Consider the following 16,839-nt stretch of genomic DNA (forward strand, 5'->3'; position numbering starts at 1 on the left):
TCACAATGCAGGCCAGATAAATCCTTCAACTAGAGTCTCCAAGGTGACTCGAAAGATAAGTTGAATGAGTAGCGTGGGCTACTAAGGAAATACTATGGAATACTAAAACATCACTTAATAGGGCATGTGCTAAGGGAGCAAAATGGAGGGTATACACCTAAACTCAGGTTTTTCCAAAACTTAAAGAGTCATTTTTTTTAAGGTTTTCATTCTTATTTTATTTTCCCTTTTAAAATAAATTAAAATAAGTGATGACTCCGACTTTTTCAAAACTAATTTTCTACCATTAAAAAGTGAGTCTTGTTGATGAGTGGGGACACACGTGAAAAATGTGGGTCTACATTTAGGTTTTCATGTTTTGCATGTCCTCAATGGATTAAAGTGATAAATTTGAAATATAAAATAAAAGTACAATTGAAAGACAATGTTAGGAGAATGCCAAAGTGTAATACTCATATTGACATTAATAAAATAATGATCAAAATGAAATTAGGATTCTACATCATTTTTTTTTTCTTTCCCTTTCTCATCTATTCCAAACAAAAATATCAAACATAATGAAACACTAGAAATATAAATCATATAATAATTTATGATATATTTCAATTATTTTTATAACTATATTTGTTTTAAATATTTGATTAAAAATGCATACAAGTAAAAAAAAACTCCTTTACAAGTTAGTAGCCATAGAAGTTACTATTTTGCGGTATAATTTAAGATTTTATTCTTAATAACTAATCAATTTTGATAAATTAGTAATTAATAATTAAAAATAATAAATATATAATTGATCAATAAAAAATAAAATAACCAATTATTAATAAATTTGTGGTTGAAAACTTTAAAAAAAACTTTATATTTATATAGAATTTCACATGTGCTATATATATTAGACATTTTTTTATTTTGTAAATATGAAAATAGAGCTAGGCATATAGTACTTGCAATATATTATATCATATAATATTTAACTTATACTTATTTATTTATTAATAATATATGATATCTTCGTACACATAAATAATATTTGGAATTTTATGTAGGTAGAATGTTTTTATAGACACTAGACAATTTATTTGATAAATTTAATTCTGACCAATTATTTAAAAACCAAGTAATAATTAAAAAAAATCTATTAATTTAAACTAGGTAACTAAATGTTAGTATAAATTTACTTCTTGAGTGGATAAGGTATGATTTTGAATGAGAACATATAACTTATTCATAGCTAACATAAATTTTATACTACATTGGACTTGTATGGATAACTTTTACCTAATCTAATAAAAATCATTTAGTAGTATTTATGTATGTGTAGCACCATATAATAATATTGAAATTTAAATAAATTTATATCATAGGATGTAATCTTACATATCTTGGATTATCTATTGTTATTATTTATATATATAAAAATATAAATAACATATTACACTATAAATATTAATTGCTTAAATAATTTACATTTTTGTTATTTCATAACAATACTATTATTATATAATAGAACATTTAAATTTAAATAAATCTACATTCTAGTATTTAATTTTATGGATCCTTAATTTTTATTATCATTTATATAAATAAAATATTATAGTATAAATATTAAGTGTCAACAAATATATATTATATTATTTCATAGTCTAAATCATCTACTTATTTATTAATATTCTTTATTAATATCACAATTTAATAACATTATTTGGTGACAAAATTACTCAATTTGTCAGGAAATAATATAATTACCGACGAAACCATTTTGTAAGCAAAAATAGATAAAAAGTTGAAACTTTTAGTGAAGAAATTATTTTCATCACCAAAAATTATAATTAGTGATAAATGTTTTCGTAGGGAAATAGTTTATTTTCGTCACAAAAGTGTTTGCGCAAAAAAAAAAAAAAGCACCAAATTTTTCAACCATATCTTTCAGCGACAAAAATTTCAAATTCATTAGGAAAAGTTTGTAGAAAATTGACATTATTGACAACATCTAAAATTTCATCAGTAAAAGTTACTCTTAGTGACAAAAGTAGAATTCGCCCTTAAATTTTTGTCACAAAAAGTACATTTTCTTGTAGTGTGATGATGATCAAAATGGATGGGCAGCAAGTTGATTAATTAGGTGAGAGATTTCTAAATCCCTAACATTTCTGAGTTGGTGAACTGATGGAAATGGAGATGGAGCTAGAGTTTTTATCTTAGGGTTTCTTTGGGTAGGGAGAAGGAGAAGAATAAACTAAATCTTGAGTTTTTTTTGGTGCTCGGTAGAGAAAGGGAAGAGATAAAGTTTACTTTTTGGTTCTCTTTTTCTTTTTTAACAAGTGGACTTTTACCTGGCCGAAAGGGGAGGGTAAATTTGGTATTAAAAACGACATAACCCGATAGTGCATGAAATCCAAAATATTTTTGGTATTAATATGGTTAACTTGAAAATGGGAAAGTTGGGTTTTTATTTTAATAATATTTCCATATCAGCATATGGAAACCTAAGTTTCCCTCATTTCTAACTACCCACCACCGTTTATAATAATAATAATAATAATCTTCATCATAATAAAAAACAATAGTAACAACAACAATAAAAAAACTTATTAAAGAAAAAAAAATCTAAAAGCATGTACCTCTTTAACAAAACATGAAAATCATTCAAAGAAATTTATTAATGACAAACAATAAATAACTTATTTGAAAAATTAATCTAAGAGCCTATATCTTTATAGCAAGAAATGAAAATTGTTCAATGAAATTTTTTTTAGGTATTTATTATTATTTTTTAATTGTAATGATAATAAGATAAAAATTAAAATAAAGAACTAATTAAAATAATAAATCCAAGAGAATGTACTTTCCTTTTTTTTTTTCCTTTTTTTTATTATTTATTTATCGTGTGTAGCCCTGTTTTCTGATTGTGTCTAGCCCTCTTTCCTAATCGTCTACTCCTTTTAAAAAAATTTTGGCAATCTCAAAAAATTTAGCATGTGAAAGTCCCTATTGTAAAAATTTTGGAGCCTTTTCTTATATTAAATCAATCTTGAAGGTAAGAAAGATCCCCTCCCTTATTTTTGTTTGTCTTTTTCATTTTTTTTTTCTTTCATTCTATTATTTTCTAAGGACAGCAGAAGATCTTCCCTTATTTATTTCTGCCTTATTTGTTTTATTCTCCCAAAATTCAATCTTTTTTTCTTTGTTTTGTTAATAGCCTTCTCGTTATGTTACTAGAGTATAACAATTATGGAGGAAGTTCAAAAAAAGCATTGTCTATTCTTATTCTAATCTATTTCATAAAGGTTCTAAGAAAAAAAAAGTTTTTGAATAATTTTAGATTAAAACTAAACTTTTGAATCAATTTTTAGAATAAATTTAAGATATTATTTGTTTTTGTGTAAGGTCTTTTTATAATATTGTGGACCCCGCATTTCGGCTCATACGTTTTCCATTCGATGGCGAGCTCGATTTTGATTTAAAAAAAAATGATTTTTATTGATTAAGAAAATGACTTGGAGTTGCCACTTATTTTTGTTTTATTTTTAAAAGGGTAAACAAAATAAGAAAGAAAACCCTAAGTGCAATTCCTTATTTTGAAAAAGGTGATCTACGAAAAGCCGGATTGGGCTCGAGGGTCAGGTTACTTATCGGGAAGGTACGGTAAAAACCATAGCACCCCTCTAAGTCCCTAAAGTCGGGTCTCTACTAATAAAATGAAGCTGACGTGACAATTGATGAGTAGATCAATGAATATCTTGAATGATCACGCACACATAAGAATCGAGACATGCATAGACAACGATTAAAGGGAAAATGGGTACATACTTGGGCAATGAGGCCACCATGCGCTATAAAATAAAGAGGTTTAGTACACCATATAGAGCACGAAACATATCACATGCATCACTAAACAGGGATTAAAATTGTTCGAAGGAAAACTGGATTTTTGAAATTCATTTGAGAATCGGAATCTTAGAGATTATTTGAAAATTGGATTCTTAGGAATTAAATGTAAGAATGAGAATTTTAGAAATTAAATTTGAAAGAAAATTGGGATTTTGAAGAATTATTTGAAATGGATCAGAATTGTAAGTTATTTGAGAAGTAGAAATCATGAAAGTTGATGTATAAAAATTGGAAATCTTAGAAATCATTCGAAGGCAGAATTTATAGAAATAATGATTAAAATGATAGCGATAATGATAATAATAAGTAGCGGGATAAATACGGGAATTGGAGCATAGGAAACTGAAAATTAAGTTCGGAGATAAGACAATTAGAATTTCAGATGACTAAATTTTGAAATTGGAATTTTGAAGAATTAGACTTTAATGATTGAGATTTTTAAGAGAAATAAATGGGCAAGTATGGAATAATGCTACTAATTAATCAAAACGATATTGAAACGGATGAAAGTGAATAGTGAGATTTGTGAGATTAAAAATTAAGTTTTGAAAATTTGAGATTTTTAAAAGAAACAAATAGATAAATATAGAATAACGTTACTAATTAATCAAAAAAACGATATCTGGACGGATGAAAGTGAATAGTGAGTTTGTGAGATTAAAAATTAAATTAGGAAGTCAAATTTTTAAAGAATTGGACTTTGAATAAATAAATAAATGTAGGATGATAATTCTGCTTAATGAAAATAACGTTTAAACGAATAAAAAAAGAATAGTGGAATTTTTAAGATTGAAAATTAAGTTCAATGATTGAGATTTCTTCTTTTTTTTCTTAGAGATAAACAAGTATAGAGTTTCTAATTGACGAAAACAACATTTAGGCGAATAATGAAATTTTTGGGATTGAAAATTAAATTATGACATTGGATTTTTTTTATGGATTGGATTTTTAATAAATAAACTAATACAGGATAATAATACTAATTAACGAAAATAACACTTGAAACGAATAAAAAAGGAATAGTGGAATTTTTTAGGATTGAAAATTAAATTAGGACGTTAATTTTTTGAGGAATTGGGCTTTAAGGTAAGAGAGTTTTAAAAGAGGATAAATAGATACATGAGAAATAATAATAATAACTAACAAACGTAATATTTAAACGAATGAAATCGAATAGTGGAAATATTGAGATTGAAAATTTGAAGAATATTTAAGAATAAGATTTTTGTTAAGAAAAGAAAAAAAATAAAAAAAATAAAAAAATAAAAAAATAAATAAATAAATAAAAGATAAGATAAAATAAAACGAAATAAAATGAAGGGAAATAGATAAATAAACAAATGAGATGACGATGATAACGTGAAAGTTGGAATTGGAAATTATTTAAAAATTGACACTACTATAGCTAGTTGAATAATCAAGTTTTGGAGACGCATTTAAATAGCGGGAATCAAGACAAAAACAAAACAACAAAAGGAAAAGGAAAACAAGTGTCCACTGGGCTTGTGTATCAAGATGTCTAAGCTAAGTGAGATCCACTCAAAGGCAGGCCCGAGGAGAAAAAAAAAAAAACTCTTCAGATGAGGTCCATGGGCCTTAGGCTCCTCACGTGTACACGCGGGCACGTCTCCAGCAGGCCTTGCCCTTATGCTCCCGCTTCATGGCTTTCCAACTTGAAGGGGAGGCGCATCCATCCTGAGGAAAAGGCCACTAGCGATGACGACGCCGTTGGCAGAAGCGTACACCCGGAGGTAGGAGTCGAAGGCTTCGCAGCGAACCATCCCGATATACTCGCGGGGCTTCATCTTCCAGCTGGTGTCGACGGCGACATTCGAGGGAGGAGTCATCGTTATCCTGGTGGTACGCCGATTGGTGGTGTCCAAAGGAAGGAGGCAAGCATGGGGGGTGGAAAGGTTATGGAGTGGGATGGCTTGGGTAGTTGGCATGGGACAGGGTTGGGAATGATGGGCAGCCGTAAATGCATGTTTCCATGCATGTAGGTAGGAAATGGGGGTGGTGTTTGGAGAGAGAAAAGGTGGTGGATGAACATGGGGTGGTTTAGAGAGGGGAGTGGGCATGAGGATGAGCATGCGGATAAAAAGAGATGGAGCATGGTGAGGGAATTGGTTGCTTGTAGTGGATGAAATTGATGAAGAGAAATGGGTATGATGTGCATGCTTGTGGTGGTTATCAGAAATGCGAAGGGTGAGGAGTGTGATAGCTTCAATGGGTATGAGGATAGCGATAAGCCGACAGGGAGTATGCTAGAGGGTGGATTTTGCCAAAGGTCTTGTGGGCCATGCAAAGGTGGAAGAAATGGGGTTCGTGGTGGGTATTGGAAAGATGGTGTGTGGAGTAGAGAGATAAAATATGATAAAGGAGGTGTGGGCAACTGGCAGTGAGTATGAATATTGGGAAGAATGGGTATGGGTTGTTGAAATGACAAGGGATAGGCATGGAGCATGAAGAATAGGCACGGGGATAAATGTATAAAGGAAGGGTAAGGGAGGTGCGTATGAGTGGACTGGCAGAAGGCTTTGGGTCCAGCGCCATTGGATTGGTGTCTAAACATGGAAAATGGGTGTCGGCTCCTAATATTAGGGACTGGCTGCACTATATCAGAGGACTTTCTTTTATGATGCATGAGTTTTCCTATTGTTGTATCGTTTTTGACATGCTGTTGTGCTAACTGGAGGAAGAAACTTGACAAGCATTGACCCCACTGCAATGATCAAAATTTAATGGCGTCTACAACTCATCATATTTTCGGTGGACTTCTCGAGTTGCCTTCCGGCATCTTTCTACTGAGCATAGGAGCAGATGTAACATGGACTTCATTAAGATTTTCATCTCCACTGTCATCCTCACCTGAGTCTCATCCAACTGGGGATTTATATGCTGACTATTATCCCGGGGTTAGTACGTTTGCCCTATAAAAGGCTTAGGTTCTGTAGAAAGCTCCAAGAGAGTGGACACATCAGCAGATGATAACTGATCAACCAAAAGCCATTCATCGTTAAAGAATCTACTGGCCTAGACACTGCTAAAATGATTGGAATTAATGTTTTCGATATTGCTTTTGGAGAGACAATCCTCCTTCTCACATGTACAGATGCAGGAACCTTAGCCCTGGGATTTGGAAGGCGCTGAGCAGGTGACTTCTTGGCTACAGTTGATGCATGGATCTCTATCAAAGAGATTCAGTCATATGGTTGTCCATTGGTATATGACAGTACAACCGAGAACACCCTCAACAGTTTGAGATACTAAAAACACACCTGCTTCTTCAACTATGGATTTTTCTCATGTATTTCAATCTCTATAAATTCCTTCCGCAAAACAGAGCACAAACTAATGAAACAAATAAACCAAACTAAGCCATGTTTCTCATTCGGATCAACAGGCTTGGCCACAGGTGAGTGAGCTAGAATATGTCTCCAGGAGACAAGAACAAAGCAGAGCTACCATATGATGCATAGCACAGGCAAAAAAAAAAAAAACCAGAGCCGTTATTCTCGGGTCACCCTAAAGAAAATAGAAGAGATAGCCACAAATAAAATCCATGAACCAAACAAGAGCAATAATAAACAAAATATAATCAATCAATCCCCAGTAATGTAGAAAAAAATGAGACTATTACTCAAAGAAAACGAAGGAACTGTGGCCGTCATACCTCTCTTTCCTTCTCCCTCAAGCCCTCTGTCCTCCCGTGATATCTTCCTTCCTTCCGATATCTCTTTTTCTTTTCCTCTGTTTGTGTCTTCCTCACCAAACCACCACCGGCTCCACTATTGCTCCACTCAGCAAGTATGTCACCTCTGACCACTAGCATGGCCGCCCATGTTTCTTGTCTCGTCTGATGCAGTCTCCTCACAGCAGAAAAGACCCCCCACCCCCCCATCCTAGGTGTCGCCAGCTCCTCCAGGTGGCGAGACATTATCTTTCCCATGCCAACAAAAATCCCTTAACAACAAACTAATTGTCTTTGCTCTCTTAAGGGGTCTACAAATATCATTAAGAAAAATAAGTTAAGAATGTTGTTTTATATATTTGAATTTAATTTTGTTCTAAAAAAAATTAACAATTGTTAAAAAAAATATTTTTTTTTAAATTACTAAACAATCCTTTGATTTAAAATTCTTAAAAATGTCATCTCATGATCATATGTTAATGCATATTTTAATCGAGAGTAATAATAAATGATTTAATAATTTTCAAAAGAATAATCAATAGGTTGAGAGGGAATAGGACAGAGTAATAAATTGTGGGCACAAGTTAGATGCATGATTTGTATGTGGTTTAAAATAGAACTTACCAACTCCCAAGACTTGGATTTTGATTTCTCATACTGCACCAATCTTCCACTTTATTTTTACCTTTTATTTTATTTTATTTTTTTATATTCATTTTTTTATTTAGGACCATTCCTGTTGAAATCATTTTCATCAATTTGTATTTTTATATCTAGACTTATGTTTTTAAATTTAATTTAATTTTCTTCTTTTTTATATATTTTTATTTGATAATCCAATTTTTTACTAATTTAAATTTAGAGTTTAGTATCCTACTTATTCAGTGTCTTATCATTTTCATCACTTTATTAACCTTTTTAAAGTGAGAATCAAGAGGGACACAAAGAGGTTTAAATAATAATTTTAAAAAAGAAATTTAAAACATAATTTTAAATCTATGATGCAAGTTGATAGTTAGTAGATACTTCTCATCTATCTTTTATTAGTAATTAAAATTGTATATCTTGGAATTATCTTCCACCAATAATTAAAATCATGTATTTAAAATATGAATTAAAATTAACTTCTACCGATGCACACAATACTCCTATGTTCAAAATTATTTGTCAAACCACCGCTCTTTGCAATATGTTTCTTTTTTGGTTTTAAAAGTTTTTTTACCATTCTTCCCTAACAACCTCAATGAAGAAACCATTATTATTATTAAACATAAAGATGTAAAACATTTTAAGAAGCATTTTTTATGCCACATGTACAAAGCAGCCCTTATGCCCATTAAAATATACAAAGAGGGAAAATTTGAAAACAAATGTTCAAATTGGTCTATTTTGTTGTGTATTTTATCTTTTAACTTTTTGTTTTTTATTTTTTTTAAAAAAAGAATTATTAAAAACTGCACTTCAAAACTATGGACTGCAAATTTAAAAGTACCTGTGATTTCATTACTCATTTTAATTGTGATTTATAATTCTCAAAGAAATTCTATTTTCAAAACCTAGTTTCAAATTAATTTAAAAAGTAAAAAATAAAAAAGAGATACTTTCACCAATAGTTCGACAAGATGTCCATAACCTACATTAATTTGTTAAAAAATTTGCACTAAAAATATGAAAAAAAAAAATTTAGGTATAACATTTCTCATTTTATGCAAAATATTATTTTTATGTTAAGGAATTAAAGAATATAATGATCAAAATATGCTTATATTATGTAAATAGTAATATTAAATAGACTCTTATAGCTTCAACTAAAAGATCAATCAAATAAAAAAATAAATTATAATTTTAAAAAAAAGATCATATGCTTAAATCATACAAAAAGTTAATTGTTGTTGAAAGTGCTAAAATATTGAAGACAATATGAAAGTAATTTTTGGATCTATTTCTCCCTCATTTTGTTCCTAATGGTTACACTTTTATATCAAGGAATTATTGAAATTATTCTGCATGCAATATTTGGAGCTAAATTAATTTGGAAAATATGAATATATATATATATATATATATAGGAATTATTGAATACAATGAGCAAAATATGTTTAGATTATATTAATAATAAAAGTAAATAGACCCTTAATTATAATTTCAACTAAAACATCAAACAACTAAAAAACTAAGTTACAATTTCAAGCAAAAGATTATGTGCTTAAATCATAGAAAAGTTAATAATTATTTGGAATTGTTAAAAAATTGAGGAAAAAATAAAAATAATTTTTGGAAGTATTTTTCCTTTATTCACAATGCTCACACTTTTATGTTCAAGGAATTATTGAAATTATTTTGTAGTAAACTAATTTTGAAAATATGAAAATAATTTGTAAATAATTTTTTTCCATATTTTATTCACTATACCAACATTTTTATGATTGAATTTTTTTTTTTCTGTCTCATATTATATGCAACCACTAAAATGTGTTCAAATTTTAATTATTAAACACAAATAGCACTTATAATAATAAAAATATTTATAAAACAAATTAGGGGATTTGAACTCTTACATAAAGATTTGAATTAAGTTATGATATTTTATTCAAATAAGTGTTTAGTGAAAATTTATATTGTCTCACTACATCTTTATTGTTTTGGCTCAAAGATGTTGGTATTTACTATTAAATTTGGATTACTAAAAAACATGGAAATGTATGTTTATAGAATTATTTTTCTCACACAAAATGTGTTTTGAAAATCAAAAGTACAAGTTCTTAAAAAAAATTATTTTTGTGGGTACCCTACCTTTACACGATCTTCCCTTATATCAATAGAATGATAACAATATGCGACTGTAGAGGCACGCTTAAAGCAACCAAACAACATGCTTAGAAATTAAATAGTTTAGGGTGGTCTGGTCGACTCCTTTTGTCAATGACTATCACGTCATGTTTGGTAAGCAGGGAAGAAAAATGGGAATGAATATCTCACTTATTTTCTCATTCATTTCCATATTTGAATAATTCAAGTAATGATCATGATAAAATCAAGAATTATTTCAATAAAAATAAAATCTCACTTATAAGAGAAATTAGGTATTTTAATTCTTTAATGGAAGTTATTTTTAATAGCACTTTTCAAAAATTAAAAAACCAATAATTTATTTGGATAAGTTGTTTTTAAAAATATTTTTTTATTTTAATTTAGTAAAAAAATTATAAATTCAATTTATATAATATAAATAAAATCCAATTCAAGTTTCATTAAAAATAAAAATAATTTTGTAATTATAAATAAATTAAGAATAAATAGTTTTAAATTAAATATGAATAGTATATTGTAATAAAATCTTAAATTATATTTTTTATAAAAATTATAAAAATATGGTCATTAACATCTTATAAAAACATACATAATTGATTTATTTTATTTAAAATAAATAATAATAATTCAAAATTAATAATTATCAATAATATTTTATTTTAAATGATTTAAAAGCAAATACACTTTAATTTTTTAAGGTATTGTATGCATATATTTAGTATTCAATTATGAATATGATCTTATGAAAATTTTCATTTAATTATAATTAATTAATCAATTTTTATAATTTCAAATTATTCTTAAAAATTAGAAAATTCATTAAAAAAATTTAAGCCATTAATTATGCCTATTATTTTTTATAGTCATTATTATTTTTTTGAGTTTGAAATTATTTTTAAAAACCATTAAATTCATTAATAAATTTAATACAAAGTCTCATTTGATTTGAAATCAATTTCTCCAAAAAAAAAAAATTTTGGAAAACACAGTTTTTTTACTTACTTTATTTAAAAAAAAAAAGAAAAAAGAAAGAAAAACCTAGAGAACAATAACCAAACAATGGAATAAAATTTTAAAAATAATTTTGTTTTTAAACCATATGCCCAAATAGGATTTTATTGTTTAGCAAAACAAAACTATCACAAATGTGTCTTTAAAAGAAAATAAAAAATTATTTTAAACTATGTATATTGTTAGAGTTTTTTAAATGAAAATAAAAAATTTATTTTAAACTATATCTATTGATATTATTTTCAATATATTATTTTTTACATTCTCGTTCCTTTGTTACTTTATATTAAAATAAAAACAAATAATTATTACAACCTTATATTTCTATATACATTCAAAATATAAAAATTGAAATTATTAAATTCATTCTTATTTAAAAATAATAAAAATAGAAACAAAATATTTATTTTCATTTTTTATAGGTATGTTTCAAACATAGCCTTATAAGGAAAGTAGCCTCGTAAACTTTGATAAATATTAATTTATTCTACTAAGGTCAACTATTTGTTTGGGAGATCAATGAATATGGGATTCGCTACATTAGATGCATTGATTTGACAATGTCCCAATAATTTTTTTGTTCCCCTTGTCTTTAGGCCATTTTCTTGCACTCCTTTTGCTTGTAATTAATTGTGGGAGACATACGGACAACCATATGTGTGGAAGAGACATAAATATGGGGTCCGCTGCGTTAGTTGCATTGATTTGTCATTGTCCCAGTAATGTTTTTTCTTTTCTTTAACCAATTTGCTTGTAATTGTTTGTGAGAAACTCAATTGCATTAGAAAGTCTCTGTCTATATATATTTTGTTTGCAATTATTTGTGGGGGACTCAATTGCATTCGAAAGTCTGTGCCTAGATTTATATAAATTAAAAAAGGAAAAAAAAATATGGTCAACAAATTATCTCTTTTATTAAAGAAAATAAAAAGTTAGACTTTATGAATTATATGTTTATAACTAAAAAAGTATTTGGTAAAATTTAATAATGCCTTAGTTAACTTTAAATTCCAAACTTGGCATATGTTTATCGAAGTTAAAGTATGTTAATTGATCAAATAATAGAAGCATCTTTAACTTAAGGATTGAAAAGGTAATTTTGATAAATTGATAGTATTACCTATTTAATTATGGACACCAGTTCTTGAAAGATTTGTATATAGTGGATAGTAGATCACAAACTCGAATTTTGTCTCATTATAATTTCATAGGATATTGTGACATAATTGATTCTTTTTAGTGGAGTGTTGAATCAAATTTAAAATTAGATTTTGATGTAAACCGTATTTTCCTATGGTTTTAATGATCCTCACTCAAACTTCTTCTACTATCTAAAAGTGTCGATACCACAATACAAAATTTGATACAGTCTTGGCAACCGCTCCAAGCCTTCTATTATATATCAAACTAGTTTGATACCTAAATAGAATGTATAAAACATTGTATCAATCCAGTATTAATCCTTACCGGAGCTCCATTAAAAATTTATTCCTTGTGTCAAAACAACCTGAAGGCTTATTTCTCCACCTTTCTGCCAAGAATTGATACATCATTTTGATATCAAAATAACTTTGACACATCTAACATTGTATCAAAATTAGCTTAGTCTCCTAAAGTATGTTATCCATGCCATGTCAAATTGGGTATTAAAATATAGACTGATTTTAATACAAGCTCAAATTTTGACTTTGTTCATTCTCTCCAAATCCAACATGTGGAGTTTTTACTTAATTTTTTTTTTGAACTCTTGAATTTCCTTGTTAGTAAGCAAATAGGTAACATCAAAAGTATAAGCTGAGTAGTTTATGCTTTGCTTCATTATAAAATTGACACTTTGAAGCATAGAAAAATACATGATTTGAGCATAAATCTCTTCTTCAAAGACAGGTAAAAGAGACACCAACTGAGGCTTGATTGTGATGTGTTCAAAAGGAGGGATAAAATAAGGAGAGGCAATACTTGGAGGATTGAGATGGTCTCTCATTGATCTAGAACACTATTATTATGCTGCGTAGGAGCTTGACTTCCATGGTTTCTCCTTGATTTTTATTTAAAGCATAGATTCTCTTTGATTTTCCTTTTGACTATGTTTAGTACTTAGAATGTACTAAGCAAAAAATAAATAAATAAATAAATAAATAAATGGTTTTCTCATACTTGGTTTTATTATAAAAAAATATGAAAGAAAGTTAAATATAATTAAAATAAGTAATTTTTTTTATGTATTTTTAAATTATTTAATCTTTATATAGTTGAATTAAATAAATTAAATGAGTTTAGAATAGTATATAAAAATAATTTATTGATTTTCAATTTTTTTTTTCCACTTTTGTTTTCTTCACTTTTTTTTTTCTTCCACTTTTCCTTTATTTTATTTCCTTACCATTTTTTCTCAAAATTTTGAGAAACCAAACATAACCCTAATAATCCTCTTCCAACCAATTAACATACACCAAAAAACCTAGTTAAAAAAGAAAACAAGCAAAAGTTGAAACCTACCCAAACAAAGAAATAAAAACAACAAATCTATCAAACAAGAGTTCGGACTAAAAAGCAAAATAAATAAATAAAGGTCCATCAAAATTCTACTAATCTCTTATTCAAACCAATTTAGTTCCATAGTAATGAGGCCTAATTTTGTTTTGGTGTGTTAAGATTTGGTGCTTATTTCAGTTATGAGATTTAGATTTTATTCTTTAAAAAGAACTCAAAACTCATATCTAGTTGTGTCAAATTAGATTCTAGGTATTGAAAACCATTCACTCCTTAAGACCACACTAATTTATATCGTAAAAAGAATGGACAACTAAATAAAGCGGTTCAGTCATCTCCGTAGAAAACTAGAGTGTTTTCTTTAGAAATTGACCCACATTCCTATAGATCTAACAATTATTGACTATATTACCAATGAAAATTCAATTTAAAATTATTGAAATCAAGTGATTTCTATACTTGAGTTAGTTGCTTCCACTATATTTTCTGTTACTTTAGGTGCTTGGTATTTGGCTGGTTAATGACTTGGTCCATTTGAGATTACGGATTCATCTAGGGTTTGATCTTTATATAAGTACATGATCTTTTGGCAGACCTTTCAGGGTTCAGGACATCACAAAATGATCTTGCTAATTTTAGGAGCATGAGGAACATCATGTGGATATAACATTCGAACACATCACATTACTAGATTGTAAGTGCCAGTCCCTAGCACCTCATATAGATTCATTCCTATGTAAACTTTTCTACTTCTAGAACCCAATGAGACTCGACAAACCCTACTCTGTTCCTTGCTACGTGGTTGGCTTCTCTTGGGCTTGCACGCCACAGTTGAGGAGAATGAGTAATGTCTAAAGCTCAACTAGTCACCAAGTATTGAGTGCGACAAATGATGTTTGGTAATCATTTCTTCAACTCAATGCACTGATGACGAGTGAACAACGTCTTACAGTTAGTGCCAGTCACCTTGGCTTATCCTTCTTCTCATCTTTCGCCTCTCTTGCGCTTATTCACAGATGTGCCTCCCAATCCTCTGTTATTTTCCTTTCTTTAGAAGTCTTTAGGTTATGTTTTGTTTCCGGAAAATAGAAGAGAAAATACAAGAAAAAGAAATTGCATAAAGAGCAAAAATAGAAAAAAAATTAAAGAAAATAAAAGTAGATTTGAAATCAATAAATTATTTTTATTTGTTACTTCGGACTCATTTTATTTATTTATTTCTTTTAAAGATCAAATAATTTTAAAATATATAAATTTTAATTATATTTTATTTTCTTTCATATTTTTCAGAATAAAATCCAACATAAAAAAGTAATTTTTATTAGCATTTTTTTTCCTATTTTTAATACTTTTCAGGAACAAACATATTCTTACACTTTAATCTAACCATCACTGTAAGGTAGTCTTTGCTATTTAGGCAAAATCACCAGCTTTTGCTACTTCGAAATGCTTGGCTTTAAAATCCAAATGACATGAAATAATTTTCTCAAAAATCTTGATATTTTCATTATTTGTCAGGCCTTTCTTCACAAGTTCTTAAGAACATGGTAAGGAACAAATAATTGCTTGAACATGCATGATGTTCATCCTTTTGGTGGTGTCTTGCGCCACCGAGCTTGAAAAATCATGACTGAATTGAGTCTTACAGGTTGCTTCATCCAGTGTTGAAATTATGTTTTACAGGAGTCACATTTTATGGTCAACCCTCATGAGGTGATGCCATATTTCTATTTGATGGCTTCCCAGATATCTTATCACATGGGGTGAGTGCATTACAGCCTTACGAGGCATCAACCTTTATGACTGCCTACGGACCAACTCATAAGCTATAAGGAATTCATGAGTTATGCATTCAGAGTATGACCCAAAGGTTATATTTTGACTTTTTTGCAACAAAGCTTAGTGTTCTAATATATATTACACATTTAATAATATTTCTTGTGTACAAGTAAATGAAATAAAATTAATAATGATCATTGTATAACCATGAAAAGGTCCATTAATTATCAATGACTTTTTTATTTTAATCCTAATAGGGAAGCCTCTATAATACTTTGGATATATATATATATATATATATATATATATAATGTCATTGAAAAGTTCATGGCTTCTTGTATGACATTAAGGCCTCGTTTGGGATAATATTTTGTTTTTGACTTCAGTACGGAGGAAGCTAAAACCAAAGTTGTAATTTTTAAACGATAATATTTGTATATAAAAGTTTTATTAAACATACGAAAGAACTCTTTGTATAAGTTAAAATAAAGCTTCTATAAAAAATAATATTTTCCTTATTTCCATATTATTATTATTATTATTGTTTTAAGTCTTGAGCTTTTTGACCATTGGGAATCGATGCAAACAAGATCTAATGTGTTCTAGTTTAAGTACTACAACATATGACTTATTCATTTAATAGTAGAAGTAGAAGTAAAAATAATTATGCAATTGAATTTAATGTTTGAAAATTGTATTTAAAAATATTTTTATCAAAAATAAGAATAATTATGATATTTTTAAACATTTTAATTAAATAAAAATCTAGTAATAAATCGGATTAACAAGTGTGAGTTTTATGATGGAGAGTTCTATCAAAATACGTACTCTAAAAAGTTATTTTTCATTTTAAAAACAGAAGCTTCACTTCCACACACGTACACAAAAGAGAGAACATGCAATTGATCATTTTGCTTGCACCTTCTTAAGAAATCGATGGAGCAACCTTAAAAAGAATGACAAGAAGAATGAAATTATGAGGCACTCCAAGAGGACACCTCTTGGTGGTTCCAACGTAGCAATTGAGACACCATAAGTGGCCATCATTGAATATATAGCAGTCAGCACCTCAAAACTAAATGGGCATCCAATTACGAGAGCAGTAATGGCTTGGATTGACGCAGAAAGGGCTAATGTGTTGCAGAAGAGAAACAATGTGAATT

This window comes from Vitis riparia, chromosome 9, assembly GCF_004353265.1.
Source record: "Vitis riparia cultivar Riparia Gloire de Montpellier isolate 1030 chromosome 9, EGFV_Vit.rip_1.0, whole genome shotgun sequence".
NCBI lineage: Eukaryota > Viridiplantae > Streptophyta > Magnoliopsida > Vitales > Vitaceae > Vitis > Vitis riparia.